The sequence below is a fragment of the Oncorhynchus gorbuscha genome, linkage group LG26 (assembly GCF_021184085.1).
Source record: "Oncorhynchus gorbuscha isolate QuinsamMale2020 ecotype Even-year linkage group LG26, OgorEven_v1.0, whole genome shotgun sequence".
Lineage (NCBI taxonomy): Eukaryota > Metazoa > Chordata > Actinopteri > Salmoniformes > Salmonidae > Oncorhynchus > Oncorhynchus gorbuscha.
Genome location: NC_060198.1, coordinates 22,880,862 through 22,897,462, shown reverse-complemented (window position 1 = coordinate 22,897,462; position 16,601 = coordinate 22,880,862). Strand labels below are relative to the sequence as shown.

Sequence of the window (16,601 nt, the reverse complement as noted above, 5' to 3'; positions counted from 1 at the left end):
CATTCACAACACTAGCCAAAGACTTTTGTTATTACATCTAAGCCACCACACACACACACACACGGGATGGGTGTGTTTATTTGAATGGGCGTTAGTATTTGGTTACTTACAAGTTCCTAAAAAAAATATGTAAAAGGCTTGGTCTAAAATTTTATTTAATTATCTGTGACATTGCTTCATTCTAGGACCGACCTTGCCACTCGAAATGTTTATGTAACAACAGTTCTGACATTTCGTATCAATACACCCCATAAAAAAGATGCACCAGTAGCCTAGACACTTTTCACACGTCTAGCTCGCTATTGTCGGTCAATCAATCAATCAATCAATCAATCAATCAGCGAAGCTTTACAGGCAGAGGCCTGTAATTTCTAACCGATGGAAAATCCCCCTCTCTCTAACAAGCAAAGTGCACCACCTCTCCTGTGTCACGTGAGCAAGTTGCCATTGAAGTAAAAAAAAAAATATATATATACTCATAGTATTTGAATAGTAAAATCAAATGCCCATGCTTAACACACACACACTTCCAGTCCCCCAGTAACTGATTACCTTTAGACTAATCAAATCGACACTTCCTCTTGGCTCCCCGAGCTGCTCGACTTTGTTTGTGTTTCCTACGTTTCAATAGCAGTAGCAGCACAAAACTGTAGATGCCACCTTTCCACTGAATCCCCTTCTCATGTGTTCTACACCTGGGCCTGCATGCCTAGTAGTTGCTTCCCCAACCCTGAATGAGCTGTGTTCAAGCCAAGACTTAGACATGATGGCGATGTGAGCGAAGGACATTTTGGGTAGGAAGAGGTCTCTGTGAAATGACTCAAGATTACCCTCGATCACACTCTGTCCCAGAAAGAGGGAGAGAGAGAGGGAGGGGGAGAGAAAAACAAGGGTGGGAGGGGCGACAGAGAAGACAGGGACAATGAGGGCAAGAAATCAGTGCAACGAGGTAAAAGAGAGGGTAGGGAAAAGAGAGATGATCAGAAATGGAGAAAGTGAAGAGAGCGAGAGAGAAAAAGAGAGGGCTGCTATGTTCTTTCTGTAGAGCCAACATTACATAACCCACTTTCCTAGCAGTCTGGTGAGATGGCTGGAGACCAGTGAGGCCTCTGCTGCTACAGGCCCTCCTCCTCCTCCTTCCCCACTCCCTCATCTACTCTGACTGGAATTTAGAGGACAACCTCTCAGCACACACTATGTGTGCGTCCCGCATGGCACACTATTCCCGATTTAGGGCACTCATTTTGACCGTGACCCATAGGGCTCTGGTGAAAAGTAGTCGACTATATAGGGGATAGGGTATCATTTGGGACAGGACCCGCCGGTTCAAGACTCGCCCAAACACCCATCCCCCTACGGCTCTCATTCTCACTCATTCTCTTTACAGCTATCAACAATAAGTACAGACCAACCGAACAAGGTCACTTTTGGCTTAGAAGGGGCCGTGTTTTCTCTTTCAGAATCTCTTAAACCGACAGAGACTAGTATAGCAAAACATGTTGTTTTCAGAACGTGGCAATGTAAAATAGAAAATGTCTTTCCAAGAGTCCGAGTTTCCAAAGTTGTGCCTGTCGACACGGGCACAAACACACACCGTTTCATGATGGCTGGATATAAATACACCCTTCTCTTCACAGTTCCCTTTCGGAAAAAGGCATGATAAAATGGATGTGCACGAGAACATGCATGTATAATCCCTCTCTTTAGCACAATCACACATGCAGACTAATTAACACACACACAAAACTGTAGGAAAAGGCAGCCTCCCATTTCCATTGGTAGTGTGATATAGGAAAAGGAGCGTGACGTGGCCAGTTCCATGAAGGTAGCCAGTGAGCAACAACATATGGGAGGACTTCAGAAGACTGAATAATCAGCTACTCAGAGATGGTGTATTCTATATTCTGATGAGTAAAAAGGACACACGGACTTATAAAACAAAGCCATTGCGGGGCGGGAGGTGGTGGGGAGCGAAACAATTAACTCCTCATGTCTAACCAAACAAACACAAATCTGAACCAGGACCCTTGAATCCAGTTTTTCCTGTTCATTATAAATTAACAGTGCTGTTTTCCACCCCTAATCTTCTTATTTTTTTTCTCAATTAAAAGAAATTCCACATGGGATGTGTTGAGTGTGGGGGAGGGGCAGTACTGTAGTAGGCCGAGTAGTGCAGCACTACAGTCAACCACCGGGGGCAGTGGATGTGCAAGCAACTGAACCATGTGTTGTAGGGCTATGGCGAGGAGAGAGAATGCTGTGTGTAGGAGGGCTGTGGAGAGTGAGGGTGAGAGAGAGGAAGGGACAGAGGGAGGAGTTTTGGCTGCTGCTTGCTGATGTAGTGACACAATGAGTCCCCCCCGCTCCTCTCTGTGATCCACATAGGAACAGGAAGCAGGCAAACAGGAAGTAGCCACCAGACCAGACCAGACAGACAGGACAGACAGACAGGACAGACTTGAATGATGTAGAGGTCTTAGTGTCACACTCCAGATGGAAACAATTACACTAGAGCTACCATTAAAATAAAACATTGGCGACCTACTGGTGTAGGGGTTCGTCTCAGTGGAAAAGCACCAGTACAGGGAAAACCAATAATGCCGACGTTCACAGAAACACCCACACAGGAAAACACACAATCTAAAAAACAAATGCCAGGACAGGAGCTCCGACAAGAAGTCGCTCTCACACAAAACATGAAGTGCGTGTGTATAATAACAACACTCTCACAGAGGGCACGTGAAGTGCCCCTGCTGACTTTCAGAAACCAGATGAGGTTCTTTAGAAATAAGACATTTAATACATTTTACATTTAAATAAGTGCTCAGAGGGCGTTCGGCAAAAACAGGCCTCTTCCTTAAATTTCTGACAATACCATAATACAATTCTCTGTGGGAGTGTGACGGCCATCGGGAAAAACCACAGTCACTCTTCATCTCTGACTAGTGCAGGGTAGCTGATATTCACTAAACACACACCGTGGATTTAATAGCTGCCAAACTGAGTCACTCGCTTTTCTCTTTCGACTTTTAGCTGACATTCTCGGTTGCGTGCACGCGGTCTCCAACTTGTCGGGGAGAGGTTAAGTGGCTATGTGCCATCCTCTCTGGTGAGGCTCCCTCATGGTGTGTTATGGATGGATCTATCTGCATTGACCCTTTTTGTTAACTTTTTTATTTAAACTCATCACTTACTCTGTTTCTACTGTTTATTATCTATCCTGTTGCCTAGTCACTTTATTCCTAGTTATGTGTACATATCTACCTCATACGCCTACACATCGACTCAGTACTGGTACCCTGTGCATATATAGCCAAGTTATCATTACTCATTGTGTGTTTATTATTATGTGCTATTACTAGTCTATTATTTTGCTCTGTATTGTTGGGAAGGGCTCGTAAGTAAGCATTTCACAGTTAGTCTAGACCTGTTGTTAACAAAGCATGTGAAGAATAAAATTGGATTCCTGTGTCTCTGTGAGAGGCCTGACTTCAGCGACACATAAAGAAGGGTCACAGAGCTCTTGAAACAAGCCCTGGTGGAAATATAGGGATACACTGCCTGGCATTGAGGAAATCCAGAGTAATGTCAGTAAGGAGTATTACTGGCTTTGTGGTAGGAAAGTGTGTGTGTGTGTGTGTGTGTGTGTGTGTGTGTGTGTGTGTGTGTGTGTGTGTGTGTGTGTGTGTGTGTGTGTGTGTGTGTGTGTGTGTGTGTGTGTGTGTGAGACCTTGAAGCGTGGGGTCCTGTCCTCTCACCAGGGATGAGTCATTCACACCTGTCTCTACTCTGCTCTCACCTAGGAATGGGAGCTGTTTTGCAGGGCCGAGACGATACCAGTATCAAGATAGTCGTTAGTATTGTTGCAAGGAAACAAAACACAACGTGGATTTCACTTTTGTAAGAGACCAGCACCGATTTTGGAAACAAACATCATTAGATGGTTATCCATAGTGGCTTTTATACATTTTACATACAGCAGGTTTTTAAAAAGGACCAAAGAGTGTGATCTGCATCGCATTATCATTTTTGGCATGGACATAATATTGCGCTACTGGTATCGTCACAGCCCTACTGTTTTGTAGTGTGTGTGTGTAGATAGACAGTAGTAATGTCCATAATAAAGGAATACCAGACCACAAGATTATGGCTGGCTGGTAAACGACAGAGAGAAATAAAACGGAATCTTATGCTCAATATAGCACTGATAACACCTAGCCCACCACTCCGTCAAACCACGTGCCTTATGATTTATGTAAAAATCTAACACTTTGATTAATATTCCAGATATTTTCAGAAGTCAGTCAGTAGTGTACACATACACACAAACAAGAAACCCGCCCCACCAGGAAATGAACGCTGCGAGCAGTGAGGCAAAACAAAAACACAGGATATAAAAGGCTGGGTGGTAATCGTCATGGTCGCTGAGGTAACAGGGACTGAACCATCGAAGGAAATAACATCTGACTATTAAAAGGGTAAAGGAATGAGCGCAAGGGGAGAAAAATAATCCACCCTTCTTTAAAATACATGAGCATATCTAAATGCCATTAGCAGTGTGGGATGAGCCAGGAGCCTCATGCTGCTTTTAGCAGCAACAAAAGAGCGAGGGAGGGTGGAAAGATAGGAAGAGAGAGTAGCTCTTCCAGTCAGCCTGTGTGTGTGTGTGTGTGTGTGTGTGTGTGTGTGTGTGTGTGTGTGTGTGTGTGTGTGTGTGTGTGTGTGTGTGTGTGTGTGTGTGTGTGTGTGTGTGTGTGTGTGTGTGTGTGTGTGTGTGTGTGTGTGTGTGTGTGTGTGTGTGTGTGTGTGTGTGTCTGTCTATGGGCGGGGTTTAGTGGAGAACAAAGGGTTTGATGTGCTGGGAGAGAGAAAAAATAACGATCCCACCCACCTCCCGTCACATGACTAGCCTTCATGGCGCAGCAAAGACGGCACGAGTGAGAGAGACAAGTGAGAAGGCGGGAGTGAAAGAGAGGCGAGAGGCAGAGGCGGAAACAATTGAGGGAGAGAGGAGTGAGGAGCCGAGAGAGAAGCTGGTGAAAGAGAAGAGGGCGAGGAATGGAGAAGTCTGGGAAGGGCATTTACAAACCCATTCCATTCCTGCTGGAAAAATACATGGAGATAATCAGGGCTCTTCTGAATGGTGCGACTCCAACACCATTATTGAGTTTGCAGATGACACGGCGGTGGTAGGCCTGATCACCGATGACAATGAGAGCCTACAGAAAGGTGGGTCAGAGACCTGGCAGTGTTGTGCCAGGACAAAAACCTCTCCCTCAATGTCAGCAAGACAAAAGGAGCTGATCATAGACTACAGGAAACGAAAGGTAAGAGCACACCCCCATCAACAGGGCTGTAGTGGAGCAGGTCCAGAGCTTCAAGTTCCTCGCTGTCCACATCACCAAGGAATGAATTATCATTGTCCACACACACCAACACAGTCGTGAAGAGGGCATTACAACGGCCTCTTCCCCCTCAGGAGGCTGTAAAAAAATTGTTATGGAACTTCAGATCCTCCAAAAGTTACACAGCTGCACCATTGAGAGTTATCTTGACTGGTTGCTTAACCGCTTGGTATGGCAACTGCTTGGCATCGAGCCACAAGACGCTACATAGAGTAGTGCGCACGGCCCAGTATATCAATGGGGCCGAGCTTCCTGCCATCCAGGATCTCTACACCAGACTAAAAATGGTCAAACTCCAGTTCTCTCTGCTACTGCACATCAAGCGGGAGTGATGCATCACGTCTGGAACCAACAGGACCCTGAACAGCTTCACCCCCTAAGACATAAGACATTTGACATTTTATACATTTTATTTGACTGACCAACATGCCATAAGCACTGACAGGGAAACATGGTTTAAAGGGGCAATATGTGTTTTAAATGAATGATATAGGCCTACATCCATTAAAACAGTGGTGGGGTGACCTGCTTTGTTGTTTGAATCTCAGCTTGCCACTTCAAAACATGTTTTATAATGACGCCAGATCAAGGGTGGGCCAATCCTCTACAATGGCTTATAATCCTCAGGCCTACATATTCCTCTACCATAGTCCTCTACTATGTAAAAGTGTGTTTAGACCAAGTGATGGAGGACAGATATCAAAGGCCCTCGCTAAATGCTACTATTAAAGATGAAAGATTATGTCACCGGCCTACAATTCATTAAAATTGAAAAGCTGAAATGTCAGTAAGTATTCAACCCCTTTGTTTTGGCATGCCTAAATAAGATCAGGAGCAAATATGTGATAAACAACTCGCATAATAAATTAATGTTGTAGTGTGCAATAGTAGTGTTTAACATGATTTTGGAATGAATACCTCATCTCTGTACCCCACATATAAAATCTGTAAGGTCCCTCAGTCGAGCAGTGAATTTCAAACACAGATTCAACCACAAAGACCAGGGAGGTTTTCCAACGCCTCGCAAAGGGCACCCATTGGTAGGGTGTACAAAATAAAATATTCCAAAAACATGCATCCTGTTTGCAACAGAGCAGTAATGTAATACTGCAAGAAATGTGCAAAGCAATTCACTTTTTGTCCTGAATACAGGGTGTTATATTTCAGGCAAATCCAATACGACACATTACTACTGAGTACCACTCTCCATATTTTCAAGCATAGTGGTGGCTGTCGCAGTCGCAAAAACCATCAAGCACTAGGATTAAACTGGCTCTCATGAGGACTGCCACAGGAATGGAAGACCCAGGAGTTACCTCTGCTACAGAGAAGTTCATTAGAGTTAACTGCACCTCAGATTGTGAAGCATTTATTTGGGCTGCAGTTAAAGTAACAAACATCTCAACAACTGTTCAGAGGAGACTACGTGAATCAAGCCTTCAGGGTCAAATTGCTGCAAAGAAACCACTAGTAAAAGGTCACCATTAAGAAGAAGAGACTTGCTTGGGCCAAGAAACATATTAGACCCGGAGGAAATCTGTTCTTTGGTCTGATAAGTCCAAATGTGAGATTTTTGGTTCCAACCGCCACGTCTTTGTGATTCGCAGAGTAGGTGAACGGATGATCTCTGCATGTGTGGTTCACACCATGAAGCATGGAGGAGGTGGTGTGTTGGTGGTGACACTGTCAGTGATTTATTTAGAATTCAAGGCACACCTAATCAGCAAGGTTACCACAGCATTCTGCAGCGATACACCATCCCATCTGGTTTGCGCTTAGTGGGACTATCATTTGTTTTTCAACAAGACAATGCCCCAACACACTTCCAGGCTGTGTAAGGGCTATTTGGCCAAGAAGGAGAGTGATGGAGTGCTGCATCAGATGACCTGGCCTCCACAATCACCAGACCTCAACCCAATTGAGATGGTTTAGTATGAGTTGGACCGCAGATTGAAGGAAAAGCATCCAACAAGTGCTCAGCTTATGTGGGAACTCCTTCAAGACGGTCAGAAAAGCATTCCTCATGAAGCTGGTTGAGAGAATGCCAAGAATGTGCAAAGCTGTCATCAAGGCAAAGGATGGCTACTCTGAAGAACCTAAAATATATTTAGATTTGTTTAACACTTTTTTGGTTACTACATGATTCCATTTGTGTTATTTCATAGATTTGATGTCAATGTAGAAAATAGTAAGAATAAAGAAAAACCCTTGAATGAATAGTTGTGTTCAAACTTTTGACTGGTTCTGTATAAACAATGTTTTGATTAAAGTAAATAAATGACTTCTTATAGCCCATACAAACACATTGAATAACAGAATCATGACATGGAACAACAAATCGTCCCCAAAAAAAGATTCTCTCAAATTTTGTGCACAAATTTGTTTACATCCCTGTTAGTGAGCATTTTTCCTTTGCAAAGATAATCCATCCACCAGTTTTCAGCTCATGAAACATGGGACTAACACTTTATATTTTGGTTCAGTGTAGTTTGTAGGCCAAACCTTTTTGTGCGGATGCGGTGGATTGAGACACATCCAATTACAAAATAGGATTTCTTTTATTATGCCAATTAGACAGGGTGTTAATCCCACTTTGTAACAACAAAATGTGGAAAAAGTTCATGTGAATCACTGTGTGATTAAGACGGCCTGTGAATCAGAAGGGGTTTATGTGACAACGGTAAACTTGTGTCCTGCATTCTGCAGCTTCTTGTCATTTCAGCTTCTCCACAATCGAAATGCAATCAAACAGTGGCATTGTCTACATTTCAACAGAAAATAGTCTACATTTTCCCCCATACTCTATATTCCCCCCTCCCCATCCCTCCCCCATTCTACTCTATCCCCTCCCACCGTCCTCTATCCCTTCCACAATACTTCTTTCCCCTAACCCCCACCCCACTATTAGCCCACTGGCGTGGGAGATAAGGCAGTAGAACCCAGTAAATCACACCTGGTGAATGATGGTGGCCGGCCGGCCAGGCTGAAAGGCTCCTCCCTGATTCCCCCGATAACATACCTGATTCTATAGACACCATGAGAGACGTAATCACCAGCCAACCAAAAACCTGGTCTGCATCCCAAATGACATACGTTTGATGTTAATAGTAGTACACTATCGAGTGAGATGGCATTTGAGATGCAACCCTGGCCCAGTACATTCCACAGGTTCTAAACATGGCCGGATGGGAGAAGAGGGGTGACTGGTGTCATTCTCGACCTCGCTGCAATGAAGGTCAATGTCTCGCAGAGAGGAGATAAGTCGGGAAGAATAGCAGAGTCCTGCATTTGGAAGTCTTGTAAACAATTGTGGATGTTTTAACTGGGGGCACAGACCCAGACAAAAAACAACAAGGCTTGTTTTTACAACCCTACCAAAAAAGGTAGAACACATCTGGTTTACATATTTGCTAGCTTCATAACACATAATTATTTTATTATTCAGACAATGGTTTTTGTATATGATTTCCTTTTTTTGCACACTGTTTCTTTCGGGGGCTGACCTCCACTGGAAAATAAAATCTTTGTTAAAGAACAAGGTTGAGGATTCCTTCCTATCTGGGGAAGGAGACACATCTAACCCCTGAAGGTCACCCCCCCTGTCTGTTCTGCTGTAACCAGACAGCTGAGGAATGCTGGAACACAGATCTAAAACTCTCATGGTTCTGGAATATGTTGTCAGGATTCTGTAATATGGGGCAACAGGGTAAGGGTCTTGTGTTCCCAGCGAGAGTTACTTTGGGAAAATTCTAGAAAGGAACAGGAAACTAAGATTGACAAGACATGATGTCGCAACCCAATTTTTCATGTTTGTGTTTGTTTGTCTTTTAGCGCCTGGCTTCCTGGAAAGTATTTACTCTCTTTCTCTGCTAATAAAACACACATGGAAGCTTCAATCCATACAAAGAGAAGCACAGCTGCTTTCCAAGGGGGAAAAAAATACAGATAACTCGATGCAATACCCTGGCAACACCCACAGCGTTCTTTGAAAGGGGTAGGACTATACTGCAATACATTTGGGCCACAGATGATTCAAAGCAAACGGTTCAATGGGTGCAGACCAGACGGGGATAAAAAGACTGTAGGCCTGTATTCCCGGGGCCTTCTCGTGCTCTGTGACGTCCCCGGCCGGCGTCTTGTTTCTAGGTGAACGGAGACACAGAATGTGTGCTAATGGGACGCCAGACCAGACTGTGGCATGGGCCCGGGGGGGGCGTGAGGGGGTCCTACAGCCCTGCTGCTGAGACTTTAACAGGGTTAAGTGGGGCTGGAATGTTGGAGTCATTACATAAAAGACAAAATAATGAGCTGGAGAGAAGGAGTAGGGGAGAGTGAAAGCAGAAGAAAGAGGAAGTAGTAATAGAGATATTACTAGAGATATGTATTAGTAGAGATATGAATTAGGGTGAGAGTTGAAGAGGGAGAACAGAGTGTGAATAAAGAGTGTGTGTTATGAAATTGTTGTGGGTTGGTATTGGGAAGGATACCCGGGTGGGAGGATGGGAAAGGGGAAAATTACGTGTTTGTAATAATATTGCGTGTCCGATTGCACAACCCACAGGGGTTAGGCAGGAACTCAGATACCGGTTTGAGGCTCCACTCCCCTGCATGTTCCAATTCCACACGTCCCTATTGGCTCAGGCTTGTCCAGAGAAACATCACCATGCTGTCCAGAGATGGCCGGATAAGAGATCATGAGGGGCATTTAAATCCAGTCCGGATGAAAATATTGAGCTAAATAATATATTCTGTTTACAAATATATATAATATTAAAATATTAGGCCAGGGATGTTAGCCGCAGACGCACCAGGGTTGGGGCCAATTCAATTTCAATTCAGAAAGTAAACCAAATTCCATTTAATTCCACATGTTCCTCATTTAATAACATTTTTATTGAGTTTTAGTGTACTTCCTGAATTGACTAGATTTTATCTGGAATATCCCCCAACATTGCACACCACTCTTTTTTTGTCCTAATCCACAGCATATTCCTTCATGGGTTCCCACAGGGAGGCTGGGCAGCTGCATGTTATGATGAATCTTTCCTTAGCAATGCAACACCTTCGTAGAGTGGTGCCAGCCATCAACAGAGGAAGACATCTTGCCTTTAGCTGGTGATAGGTGGAACAGGAAGAGTTTCAGGTTCAGCTCCATGTGAACGTATTTCAGTGCCAACGACTTCAAACTACTTGTCCTGACAGCACACTGCTCTCTCTCTGCACCGGCTTCGATAGGGCTGTGACAGCCTGGCACCTATAATTAGGCTGTTTTACCTTTAGTTCATCTTCAACCTATCACGTTGGCGCTACCATCGTTGTTTTCCTGTCATCTCCAGTCAACAGACTTTTCATTAATCAAACCATGTTAAGTCTTACGTATTGTGACATTTCAGTTTTGTTGAATGCTGTAACATTTACAATCAAATTAAGAGAGAATTGATATACTGATGTATACTACTGTTGATGGGTGGTAAATCAAGTAGGCTGTCAATCTAAGTCGTGATGGGTGGAAAGGTGACCCTCTAGATTGCTGCACAGGGGAGGTTTCAAGCCAGTGTTGCATGCTCTACCATTCACCTTTGGCCCATATAGGTCAATGAAAGCAAAATACAAAAAAAGGACAATTTGAATATTCAAATCGAAAATCGAGATTCGTGAACTCAATACAACTACCACCGAAGGCCAAATGCTCTCTGTTCCTTGGCAACCGGACGTATTAATATTTTAATCGCAATAGGAATTTGCTTGACAAAATCTCCCTCCTCCCAGGCACTGTTAGCAAGCACTCGACACTTGACAGTAGGGTCGTATTCAACCTAGGTTACATGCTGCTTCATAAAAACATTAGGTGTAATTGAGAGTAAGGCTTAGTATAGCCTATCTACCTGCATAGAATACAACCCAAACATTACTCAAAAGACTCACAGTACACAGGCCTTGAAAACCAGCCTTGGGCTACCTACAGTGTACCATACTCCCATTGTTCACCTCCTGTCTGTCTGTCAGAGAATATAACAACAACAAAAACATGACCCAGACAGAGCTGAGCAGAGCATGGTAGAGAGGACACCGTGCTCCGGTGAGGGGTACTTGTGTGCTAGTAGCTTAATTACCACAGTGACGCTGGTGACAAGATGGGGCCAGCGACAGGGACGGTGACGTCACCCAGCAGAGCGGTGACTCTGTTGAACGGGAGGGGGAGGGGAGGGCTGTGCATATTACAACAACAGATGGGAGCAGCGATCAAAGCAAGCCACATGAAAGTAAGCAAAGGCTCCTAGTCTACGCTTAGACAACAAACGTTGTACACAACAAAGTCTATACTGGCCATATAAGCAGACAGACGCAGGGACGTCGGCCCTATTCACATACAACCTTGAAATATAGATGTCAACACAAATAAATACATAGGCCTAGATGGGACAAAAAGAGGTGGTGTACGAATCAATCTTACCAGCCATCCTTTATTTGTTGTATGAAAAGGATGACAGAGCTTACAGAACTAAATCTGTTATGGACATTAAAATAGTGGCTCACACAATAATCCATTATAGATTTTCAGAAGGACAAAACAACCTTGCGGTGGAGTTAATATCAGAATCAGTAATACAAATAGCCTCCATAGGTTGTAAGCTATGACTCGGCTAGCCTACCCTTTGAACATCTTTTGCCACGCAAACCAAGCGCCTATTCCAGTTCGTGGAAGGCCTACACATTACATAAACGTTTTCAATAGAAGCGGGAGCTGTGAGGGCTGGGCTGCTGTCTCACAGACGGGCGCTAGGCTCCACTCCTCCTCCAGACTACTGCACCATCTGACCGGCAGCAGCTCTCCTCTATGTATTATTGAGCAGGCCAGACAAGGCAGGCTGCTGGGCTGCAGCTAGCTCACCGCAAGGTCCGGGCTGGGCCCTCCCTCACTCTAGGCTTAGCACCAGCCCTGGAGGAGACCGGCTCAATGTACCAATCCTAGCCTGGCCTCCTCTCTGTGTCGTCTGGTTTTGTGTCTGATTTTGTCAAGGGAGATGACCAATTGATTGTTGCCTGGGCTTGTATCAGTTGCCAATGTAAAAAAGTGTGGACAAAGACGAGCACATTACAATCACATAAAGGGAAAGACTTGTGTACCGATGAAATAGAATGATCGAGAATAAAACATGTTTAAAAAAATGTTTTAAGGCAATTCGGCGGCTGAAAGGACTGCGGTTGAAATAAGGATTGGGGATTAAATGTAAATGAAACTAACCCTATATCAGCAGCATTTCAAATGGCATCCCATTTCCTATATAGTGCATTACTTTAGCCGTGGACTTTTGCCATAGGACCAACAGGGAAGGGAGAAACCCAAGATGACTCTTAGTGTTCCTAATGGCATCCCATTCTCTACCGCATACTCTGGTAAAAAGTAGTGCACTATATAGGGAATAGGGTGCCATTTGTTAAGTAGCCTTTGGCTGTTGCCTGGATATAACATCAGTCTGACTGCCGGAGAGTCTCAATCAGCTGATTGGGTTAGTTAGCCTAGTGGACCATGTGAACTGCCAGTAATTCTACTCGGCCAATCTGGTTGGCTGTTGATGCTGAAACAGGAAGAGGAAACAGAGCAGCCTGTGTGCGTGCGCGCGTGCGTGATGAATGAGTCTCAGGCCTTGGTAGAAGACTAGGAGTGGGCGTTGTGAATGAAAGAAATTAGTTTCTGTGTAACAATTGGAAAAAGTGTATGGGTGTCGATGTTCTCATGCCTTGTTTTGTGTGTGTGGGAAAGACTGGTACGTATCCATGCATTTTGATTTCGGTCTATGCATGCACCATGTCCAGTACCCACGCTGACTAATATACTCGTAACAAGTTGTCAGTAGTTCCAGTTGATTTTGCATGAGTAGACCTAGCCAATACCAAATGTGTGTCTTCTTATTCCACCTCTGAGCATCCAGTCCACTTTCTAGGCTGTTGAATGAGAAGGGACAAGGGGGCCGAGGAGCCCGAAAGTGAGCTTCTGGCAGGGCCAAATCCTTACCACGGCAGCGTTAGGGCAGGAATCCTCTTTCCAAACAAACCCTGAGCAGAGCCCAGTAGACTGCTCTCTCTGCCCCGACTCCCAGCATCTGTCCTGCCTGCCGGAAAATAAACTCAACAAGAACCCAGTGGCTTCCTCCATGGCACAGCCCACTGGTCCAGGAATGTGTATTGTTGTCCACAGACAATGTCAGAAAACAACAAGATTATCTCCAACGCATTAGTGCCTCCTTGGAATTAACACAAACACATACTCAGTGGAAAGTGTATTAGGTACACCACACCGTTCACAGAAATGGTTTGCTTCTACAGTCAAGTGGCCATGGCTTGCTATATATCTATATATCTATTATAGCAGGCAGACAGGCATCAAGGCATTCAGTTTCTGTTCGATTGAACGCTAGAATGGGCAAAACAAGTGACTTAAATAACTTTTGGGGCGGTGTAATTGGCGGTTCCAGTATCTGCGAAAGGTCCGGCCTCCTGGGCTTTTCACATACGACAGTGTTGAGGGTTTACCAAGAATGGTGCAAACAAAGAACATCCAGTCATTGGCAGTCCTGTGGGTGAAAACAGTTTGTTGATGAGATATCGAAGGAGAACGGCAAGAATTGTGCAAGCTAACAAGCAGGCCTCAAAACGGACAAATAACAGTTGTGTTCAGAAAGGCATCTCGGAACGCACAACTGGTCGATCCTTGTCACGGATGGGCTGTTGCAGCAGACGACCTCCCTGGGTTCCACTTCTATCAGCTACAAACAAGAAGCGGCTCCAGTGGGCACGTGATTATCGTGAGCGTGGTCCTTCTGTAGCTCAGTTGGTAGAGCATGGCGCTTGTAACGCCAGGGTAGTGGGTTCGATTCCCGGGACCACCCATACGTAGAATGTATGCACACATGACTGTAAGTCGCTTTGGATAAAAGCGTCTGCTAAATGGCATTTATTATTATTATTATTATTATTATTATTATTATCAACACTGGACAATTGAGGAGTGGAAAAACATTGCCTGTTCCGACGAATCCCGGTTCCTGTTGCGTCATGCTGATGGCAGGATTTGGCGTAAACAGCATGAGTCCATGGGCCCCACCTTGCCTGGTGTCAACGGTACAGACTGGTGGCAGTGGTATAATGGTGTACGGAACGTTTACCTGGCACAATTTTTTTCCTTGATATGAATTGAGAAATGTTTCCATACCCTGAAGAGTTCAGGCTGTTCTGGAGGCATAGGTGGGTCCGACACAATACTAGCTGGGTGTACCTGATAAACTGTGTGTACATATAGGCCTAAGCACGCGACAGGGGAAGGAGGCTCACGCAGGGAGCATCAGGGCTTGTAGCCTTTAAAGCGCTTTCAACAGGTTTAGGATTACATGAGAATCTTAAGTAAAGCCTAATTCAGACAGATTGATACACTACCCCCGACCCCACTGAGAAAATATCCAAATATTGAGGTATCTGCGGCACCATGACTGATGATGTCATGCTAATATGGTTAACATACATGGTTTCTGTTGACTTCCTTTTTCTCCGTAAAATGACATGCTATTTCAAATGTAGTCCCGAGTTGTTGTTAAACATACAATGGTCTAAGAGAAACCACGTGAGGGTGTCAACTTGAGGAAAACATAGCGAGACGTCTTAAAAACTGATGCCAAAATCCTGTCCACTTACACCCTTTGCTTTGCTTTTGTTTTCACATTTTCCACTTTCTCGCGTGTAACCTTTGAATTACACCATTTATAATGACATTTTAATAGTTGTATTGTGTAGCAGTGTGTAGGCCTTCAGTTTAGTGTATATTTCTAGTGTGTCAAATCTGCCAACCTCCAAGTTTGGAGGGCACAGATGTCTAGCATGCAAAAATCAATTGGTTTACGGCCTGGTCTTTAAAAAAAAGGACTCAATAGCATTGTAATTCCTTGGTCACAGCGCCCACCTGCCTCCATTTTGTAATAAACCCACTCCTAGCTGTGAGGTACAATTACGGGGGTAGTAGCCTAGAGCAAATAAAAATCCACTGCGATATGAGGATGTTGTGTTTCTAGAGGATTCGAGCCTGGGGTGGTACAGTTTAGTGGACCATCGCGGTGCAGTCCCCGGTGGTCCTGAGGCAGCAGATAGCCTGAGCCCCAACCAGCCTGTCTTCTCCTCGCGCTCTGCCCTGTAATCTCATTTTCCATCCAGCAGACCTTTCTTCCACAGAGCAGCAGAAACAGGACTCATTTGGCCCAGGGATGAAGCATGCTCCTGGGGGACTGAGAACACCACCCCTCCCCCTTAACTATAATAATACTTGAGACTAAGCGATATGGAGACCAAATTAATAGCAGCATCATCTCTTTTATTTTTAGATCATTGTAACAGTCAGTTCCTCAACCCCCACCATTTCCAACTGAAACCGAGTAAGTTATTAAAAGTCAGTGTTTTCTAAAACAACAAAGGAGGGAACAAGTACATTAGACATTAAAATGAAATAGGCCAAGACCACCATGCGCAGCAGAAGACAATATATACACAAACCTTGCAAACTACACCCATTCACAAGCAATCAGAAAAGTGCCATATAGGCATGCGAGGCACAAACACACTAGGCACATTAGCCTTATTCACACTGCCACCCACACACTGGAGCCCTTTCATTATGGGCCCGGCTCTGCGGGCGCTGCCAGTTACAGATGATGGGGTGGGAGAGAGAGAGAGAGAGAGGGAGGGAGGGATAGACGGGACTATAGGAGGAGGGAGGGACTCTGCTGCAGGTACTGAGACAGCACACAGAGACGGGATGAGAAGAGCTCGTCACACACACACCGAGCTTGGGCTAAGCCTATTGGGATAGGGGGAGGAGAAGGAGGCGGGGCAGCAGCACTCTCTAAATGAAACCAAGGGTGTGCTGCAGCTACCAAGAACTGACCAGGAACTGATGAGCATACTAGCTCACACCTCTGCTGTGCCTCCAAGCACTTTATTACTAAGGTAGGCAACCGTAGCCGAAATGTTGACCGCATCCAACCCTATCCAGTACATCCATACAAACAAGCACGTGCTCCATTGAACCGTAGGCCGTCTCAAATAGGCGTTGCTACTCAACGTCGCTACTCGCTATTCAACGGAATAAATTGTCGTAGAGCTTGTTCAGCAGAGGATCACTTTGACGAACGCCATGCAAAGGGTAGGGAG

At 44.8% G+C, this 16,601-nt stretch overlaps 1 protein-coding gene across 3 annotated transcripts in view; it reads right to left on the bottom strand.

The window, feature by feature from the left end:
• The window catches only part of LOC124016319 (KAT8 regulatory NSL complex subunit 1-like), a 76,954-nt gene that overhangs the window by 13,831 nt on the left and 46,522 nt on the right, over positions 1 to 16,601 (bottom strand). The gene's annotated exons all lie outside the window — the stretch shown is intronic.